The sequence below is a fragment of the Epinephelus lanceolatus genome, chromosome 14, assembly GCF_041903045.1.
Source record: "Epinephelus lanceolatus isolate andai-2023 chromosome 14, ASM4190304v1, whole genome shotgun sequence".
Classification (NCBI taxonomy): Eukaryota; Metazoa; Chordata; class Actinopteri; order Perciformes; family Serranidae; genus Epinephelus; species Epinephelus lanceolatus.
In genome coordinates, this window is record NC_135747.1 from 35,951,528 (window position 1) to 35,960,271 (window position 8,744).

Genomic DNA, 8,744 nt, shown 5'->3' on the forward strand with positions numbered 1-8,744 from the left:
GTTTAAAACATCCAGCGACACCACGACATGCTTCCTGGGGCAAAGGTCAAAGAGTTTGAGACCCATTACAAGCTGAAGCTGTGGGCCGTGTTTTCTCAAAGAGTCAAACAGGAAAAAGAAAGAACTCATTCTGACAAAAAGCAAAAACAAAAGAATCAATGCTGGTTTGTTTTTTACTATTTTACCACCTACAGACTGGATAACTTTTAATTTTGCCTCTCTGTCTCTGATGAAAGCTTTAAAATGTCCTGTTCTGACATGTCCTGTTGTTCTTCCTCAGGAATACAGGAAGTGATGTGTTTTACAAAGCTGCTATAAACAGAGAAAGACAGTGATGATAACACAGGGGAAGTAAAGTGCCGAAACACCAGATGTCACCAGGAAAGAAAATCCAATTGGGTTGTGGCATAAAGCAACATAATTCAAAAGCCTTTAATAATATTAATCACTCAGTTTTAAGTAGTTTTAACACAATTATCTCTTTACAGTGTGATAAAACTAAAAAGGGAATCTTAAAAAATGTTACAGTTCATGAATGGTGTTTGTATAACTAATATTGAAATGAGAAGAACGTAGCAACTAATATTTTAAAAATCTGTTTCAGTCTTTAACCCTTTGAAACCTGGAGTGACATCACTATTCTTGTGCTTTTCTCAATTATACAATGTATACATTTTTTTAAAATAGGGAAAAACTAAATTCATAATTATTATAATTATTACATATTTAAAACTATGGGAGAATTATTCGAAATGTTAAGGACTTTTTCCAGGTCATTTCCTTGTTCGTTTGTTTTTAACTTTCTTTTTCTTTGACTAATTTTCTTGTTTTTAATTTTCTCTTTTTGTTAATTTCTTGCAATTTTGGGGGTAATTTCTTCTTTCATTGCTCAATAGCTTCTCCCCATGTTTTTGTAAGAAATCAAGTCAATTTGCACAGGTTTCGAAGGGTTAACAGAGGTGACTGTATCTATTAAAATGGGGCATTGTAAAAGGAGATACATTCTGAAGTCTTGGGGTTTAATTTAAAAAAATTAAAATCTTATTTTGATATATCTCCAAAATGACATAACAGGTGAAAATAGGGGTGGGGGAAATTTCCAAATCTTAGATGCATCGCGATTCGGACGTGGACGAATCTGAATCGATTCACAAACGTCCAAATTTTGATTATTTAAATCTGTTAATTAGAGTAATACAGAAGGTTCTAAATAATGCGGAACTAAGAAGCGCGGTACGTGTCATCTCCGGGACACTTTGGGATGCGCACCTGGAGCAGACACGCCGACACGCGCACAGAGGAAAACAAACATGGCTGACCGCCACCCACCTTGCCGTGAGATCCGAACAGCTCCTTCTAATTTAACAGCTCCTTCTACAACGTTGACGGCAGAAGCGAACTGGACAAGAGCCACGTTATATGTAAGCTGTGTCGTGCTAAAATAAAATACTTTGGCAACACAACAGACACGAGAAGCCATGTAACTCGATTCCACCTGACGGAGGAGTCAGGGAGACGGCAGGCTGTTGTTGCTGCAGCAACTAGTGGCGCTACCGACCAGAGAACAATTGAGGAAGCAATTAGAAAGCTGCCACCCTCATCGGAAAAGGCGAAGCGAATTACGAAGGCCATCGCGGCATTTATTGCCAAGGATTTGCGTCCTTATTCTGTCGTGGAAAATCAGGGATTTCGAGCACTACTGCATACACTGGAGCCCAGATACACCATCCCATCCCGACGCTATTTCACCGACATTCTACCATCAAACCAAAACAGAAGTCATGGCCTCACTGTTGAAGGCAGGCAGGTAGGATCGCAGTTACATGTGATGCGTGGACATCTGTCGCCACCGAATCATTTGTTACTCTAACTACGCATTTTATCTTGTGATTTAAGATACCTGTTGTTACCTTTGGTTCCGTACAACGAAGTTCTAACTTTCCAGTTTGCAAGCATTTCCATTTATATGTTTAATAAAATATAATGGAAATGAATTCAACTGTTTCTTATTACAAATGCACTGTTTTTAAAAATTGCAAGTGTTGAATGCTTATTCAGTGAGACAAAAAGAAATGTGTGTTGTGAAAAAGTGCATCAATATACATAAATTAAAGATGCATCAATAATCGTTTTATAATCGAATCGTAGCCCCTGAATCGTAATCGTTATCGAATCGTGAGGTGCCCAAAGATTCCCACCCCTAGGTGAAAATGTTTATATTTGCAGACAATGTTAGATATTAACATGAAAAAATGCATTTTACTCCTCACTTTATACATTTGACTTTATTGTTTCTATGTGAAGTTTCTTTATTGATGTCGAGGCCTGAACTGTGGCAACATACAATCAAATATTACCGTAAGTAAAAGTAACTTTAGCCTACGAAAACTATTTAAAAGTCTCTAGTTTTATAATAAATACATATTTTGATATTCATATTGCTTTGAGATGTAGGGTAGATATCAGGGAAGAATTAGCGCAAATTTTAACTAAATCCAAGCACAAGGTGAAAAATTACATAAGATTAAGTTGGTACCCAACCCACCATCTCCTCTGTGGCTTCATTCAGCACTTTCTCTGATACAATATATTGATTAATTTCATCCCCTTTTGCTGTACAAAATATTTTTTATTAAGGCCATCCATTCTATGAAGGTGACATATCAAAACTATTAAAAGGAGGAAGAATATTTGAGGATTAGTGCTGTACTAAATAACCCACCACCAACCCCCTGCATCTTTTAAATGAGATTCCCGCCCCTGCTGGCAATAGTTTATAACTGCAGTTTTAATACACAGCTACACTGTGACTGAGCCGCAGCTGAAGGTCAGATAATGTGAGTTGAGGGGCATCAGAGTGCGAGCTGAGGAGAGGAGGTGGTCTGCTGGGGCGTCACTGCCGGCCTCCAGATGTGCTGCCAAGGAAAAGTTTCAGCTCTGGAGGTTCAATCTGAGGAGTGACACAGACCCTGACAGGAACCAGCTCAACACACACACAGATAAATGTGTGCACACATGTATGTGCAATTTCAAGAGTGACATGTATTCATGCATTCACAACCTCCATGTGTTTAGTGTTACTTGCTGCAAACCGACTACCACTCCATTACTTGCATCATTGCGAATTTATCAAAAAGTATTTTGTTGTCTGTCCATCAATTGCAAAATGTCAATTTGTAAAGGAAACCAGCCATGCTTAAGGCTATGTAATGATGCATTAAGTGTTTTTACTGCAGTTTATCAGAACAGCACTCATGCTGCATTTGAGACAGGTTTAAGAAACTGCATTGACTAGACAGGACGCAATAGGAGCAGTTAGAGGGAGTGAGTGTGTGTGTGTGTGTGTGTGTGTGTGTGTGTGTGTGTGTGTGTGTGTGTGTGTGGAGATGGAGGCGGTTTTGTTCTGTGACACGGACAGAAATCAAATGACAAAAATGTGACCAAAAACGTAACATCACTGATACAGGACAGGACATTTTTTCTCTTTTTTGTGGCTAACAAACAAACAAACTTCCATTTATCTCCACTATTCTGGACTGGAAGCAAAAGTCTCAGATACAAAGATATAATATGTAACTTGCCTACATTAAAACAACCAGACCGATGTCCCCTGGGATCTGTATATATAAATCAACAGGTGATTTCCTTCTTAATGACAGAGTTGTTTTTCCCACCTGGACCTTTATGCTCTGCCATTTCTCCTCTAATCATCACACTGTAACCTGTGACAGGCTGTTATGATACCACAACTGTCACACATTCAGAAATATATGGAATTTTTGGTCAAGCCACGTAGGTTTACATTACCAAAGGTTTATGACAAAATCACTTGACAACACCGACTTCCGTGTGCACACGGCGAGAGAGGAGAGGGAGAGAGGCTGTGCTGCTGCCAGAGGAGCTGCTGAATGAGTTCCCTCTGAGCAGTAAGTCGCTTAAAGAGTCTGAGAAGTCTGAGGCTGTTCATGAAACATTCAGGACGCCACAGTTTATTCCACACTACTGAAGCTGCTTTGACTTCTCACTTTAGACATTTTACTTTATTGTTTCTGTGCGTAGTATTGTTGTAATGAAGTAATATGTCAACAAGTCAAATTATCACGAGTATCACAATATGAATTTTTCATGTGATATTAAAAATTAGACCAGGATTATCGTGAGCAAGATGGTATGACACACCCCTTAGTCATCAGAAGCCCTTTTTAGATAGGAATTTGCAGGAAAGCCCAATCAGTGTTTTTTCAGCATTGGCAGTATAAAAACAAAATCGGGGAGTGCGGCAAAATGCCGCCTACCTACTTTTGTTTATACCGAATGCGCCTTTTTCGGGGCAATGGGGGGCGTGAGCAAGTAACAAAACGTGTAGCTCAGCGTGTGACATAAACAGTGACGTGGGAGGGAAGCCGTGGCTGGTCAGTCCTTCGGCGATTCTCTGGTAAGTCGGCCCGTTCTTCACCGTCCCCGTCATCTAACGGTTAATGGCCTCTTCATTTGCAACAGCTCCTCTCACAAGTCTTCAACAGCGTTGTACCCGTTGCGGAAGGCCGCTACGGTCTGTTTAAACTAAAAGGGTTCTGCCAATATGTCTACCCTACAAGGCGGAAAATTGGGCACCTCGGATCAACTCGCCAATCCGGCTTAGTGTGTGTCTAAACGCTCGCAGCTTGCCGGCAAAACGGCCCAACATTGGCGGAAAATCTGGCAGTGTAAAAGGAGACACAATCTGAGTAAACGTTAGCGGTAGTTCGGCCCCAGTCCCTGAGATTTCTTAACTTGAAACTGTTTCATTCAGTTTTTACTGGTTTAAATCCTCGTGTCCATTTGTTTCAGAGAGGAAGAGACATCTGTGGATATTTCAGCTCCCGGTAAAAACTTCCTGAACAATGAGAACTGAAGGAATCCTCACTGGGAGAAACTGATGGCAACAACAGCATCACCCTGACTTCTGTTGTTGTTATGACTGAGAGACAAACTGTACATTTAAATTGTTTTTGATCAAGACATTTATATCCAGTGTCAAGTTAAATACAGTATAGATGTATCTGAGTCATTTAAACTCCTGGAATATTGTTGATTTGTATAAAATGTAAGTTGCATGAAAACATTCCAGTTGTGACGAAGGCCAAAGAGAAGTGCAACAAGCTGTCAGCTGAAAGTCATTCATTTAATGTGAACACAGACGTGTTGACAGCCATTACCAGAATTCAATTTTGGAAAATATTGTGAATTTCACTTAACGTGGACGGGACATTATAACCCTGCTGTGTGATTCATGCTGAGATGACTGTGTTTTTTTCATACAAAAGGTTTCCCAGCTAAACTTCTCTCTTTCCACCTCCGTCTCTCACGCTCTCCTCTCCCCGTTTCTCCCTCTGGAAGTCAGAGTTCTCAGCGCTCATCCACAAAAGCCAGGGGGTTATATTTACTGCATGTAGACACGTGAAGGTCAGACGCGTAAAGTGCTCCTGATGGCTTTGCCAAATGGCTGCTCTCGCCTTCTCCGCCAGACTTCTGTGAGAAGCAAATGTCATTTCCACCATGCGGGGCTTGTATACGCCTCTGCAGAAACAGCCATGATGAGAATTCAGAGCAACTTTGGGAGGTGACAAAGAGTGGTCTGTGCCGAGATCTCGGGAGTGATAATAAAACAAGTAATGCGACAGGATCGAACAGCATTGCGCTCGTAGATGGTTCTGCGACTCGGGAAGAAAACAGAGCAGGGCGGGAGACGCATTCTGAAGCTGGGAGTCAGGCTGTAAAGGGACGTCTGAGGCCCTCAAGTCGTGTCCAGTGAATAATTCACGTTGAAAAGTTTTTTCCTCCTTAATTTTCAGTCTGGCAGCCCTTTTCCCCTTCCAATAATTTAGGGCTTGTTCCTTGGGAGCAGTGGGCACGGGGTATGAATCACCCGCCGTCCACCGAAACCTTGCTCAAGAGCATAAATGTCCAACTATCAGCGACGTCTTGCTGTGTGTGTAAATAGCACCTTCATAACCACTGTGTTCTCATGGAAACACTGTTAACTCGATAGCTCCTCAGAATCCACGTGGCCTTAAAATGCACGGAAAGTTTCCAGAGGAACTGAATGTTTTAGGCTGTTGGCGAGACATTTGCTTCACGTCCTGATGTCTATGCCTACCTGTTTATTTATTTATTATCATAGTTTCATTTTGTAACAGACAGGTGCTGGAAATAATGGTTGAAATAGCAGAATGATGACGGGCGACCTCTTCAGCGCCACCTGCCTCCTGACTTGTAAAAGTTACGAGATTCCACAGTTCATACTCACCTGCTGTCAGAGGTGTGTGGTCCGTCTGACCTCAAAGACCGAAGGGTCAAAGGTGAACGACATAAAACGTGGATATCAGAGAGGTTATATGTCTGACTCTGACCTTGGGTCAACGGCAATGAAGGACAAACTGACCTGACCTGCTGTGTGCAGTAAGAGCCTGTAGTCTTCAGGGTCAAGGGGGTTTTCTGGGGGTCTTAAAAGTGAAGCCAAAATGTGGTTACTTCTGGCTCTGAAAAACCAACGTGAGTCCACAATATAACGGGTGACATCACTAGGGTTGCAACGGTATGACATTTTCACAGTACGATAACCGTCTCAGAAAATCAGGGTTCAGAGTTACAGAATTTATACTATTACCAGCCAGAATGACCCCTAAAGGAATGAAAACAGAAGACTGACTGTTGGTTGAACAAACATTTTATCACTATAATTGAAACCTACAACGATTTTGTTAATTAAAGTATATGTAAAAAGTCTTCCTGTAGAAAGTAACTAAAATAAAGGGGAGAGTCAAGGTACAGTTGCATTTTTTTCAGTATGGCAGATAGGCAAATGTACACAGTAGGATAACTGTCAAGTATTATATCACGCTATACCTTGAAATGAGTATATCGCTGCAACCCTAGACATCACAGTGGCTACATCCACTTCTTTTTTGAGCGTCACAGCCCAAGCAAAATGACTTTAATCCATTTAGTATGATAACATTTTGAAAGTCTAGACGAGCTGCAAAATTAAACAGTTTTATCTCTATTCAAGTTAACGTAGCGCTAAACCAGAATTTACACACTTGGCTGGTGCAAATCTTTAGTGCACCTGCTCTATGGGCCACATAGTGCAGTAGCAGTGTCGATCATCTGGTTAACAGTCAACCAAACAGTCGTCATTAGTTGGGAAAGACTTCATTGGTCACTTGATTACAGAAAAAAATAAACAAACATGAAACTCTTATTAGGAGCTGCACCTTGTCAAAATAAATCCAAACCTATATGACTGGACCATGTGGGAATTTAATTTGAAAGGACAGACACAGGAAGTGTCCACGCTCAGCAGTCAGACAGGAGTCAGGTTAATTTCCAGAGCTGGTACCTGCGGTTATTCCACAGGCTAGTTAATAACATGTCGGGCAGGAAATCCAAAGTGTGGGATCATTTTGAGAAGGTGAAGGACGAACCCAAGGTGATATGTAAACTCATCTTCATTGGTCGACTACAAACATGACGTATCATCTGAAACATGGAAGTAGCTACATGCCCATTAGCCACTGGTTGACTAGGAAAAGTCTAGTCGGGGGCAGACCTAGCAGTGGTTGAACTTTTCTGGCTTCATGCACCACTGAGCAAGTTTTACAGGAATGAACTCAGCATTGCCTCCAACACCGTGTCCAGGTCTCTCTCTATATCCATGGTCTGTGGTCATCAGTTTTTTTTTTAAAGTTGTGTATGAATGATGAAACATTTATTTGCCAGGACATTTTAGCGGGGTTCACCCTGGAGAGGTCACCTGCATGTCTTTGGACTGTCGGAGGAAGCTGGAGTACCCAGAGAAAACCCACACTGACACAGGAAGAACATGCAAACCCCCAGTTCGAACCAGGAACCCTCTTGCTCTGAGGCAACAATGCTAACCTATTCTAAACAATTCTCGGCTCCGTTGTTATTCAGAGTAACAGACATTGGTTCTGGAAAGAGATGTTGTTTCAAAGCTGTAATGCACCACAAACATTTCTTTCATCTTCAGTGTATTAGAGTGGCAGCAGACATCTCAGAGACAGAATCTCAAAACCTGTAGAGCTTAAATAAAAAACAGCTATAGACCCCATGAGAGGTAAGTGAGAAAACATGTTTTTAAAGCTGGGGATGGCGTATATAGAGAAAGACAACCCTGATGTGGCCACAATTCTCCCACAGATCCCAGGTTCCTCAGTAACTCTGTAAGAATAGACGAGTGCGAGTGTTTTACGAGGAGATCACCTCCTTGTGAAGGACGGGCCACAGCGAGCAGAGAGGCTCATCACATCTTTTTCCATCCCTGACACCGACCAGGGATTTTATCACACGGGTGAATGAAGATGATGGAATGGTGAAGCTCCACGGTTTAACTATGGACTGCGAGTGCCGCAGGCATCTGATACAAGCTCATCTACTTTATGTACACATGCACGTACACACGCACACACGCAGCTGATGGCTTTAACATCTGAGGTCCAGCTTTGGTTTTTACAGTCTTGGCTTTGCCGGCAGGATTCCTGAAATAGATATCGCAGAGCTCAGAAGTGGGTGAGACTACAATGTCAAAGACAATCTCTCAGCTTCTCTGTTTTGCTCCAATTATTGAATCAGATTTTATTACTGGTGGCTACAAATATTATCAGGGCTGTAAGATGCTGAGTCATGACTGTAAAGCATTTCCTTTGTCAGTGATCGTCGTCCTGCTCCCTCATCTTCCCTCT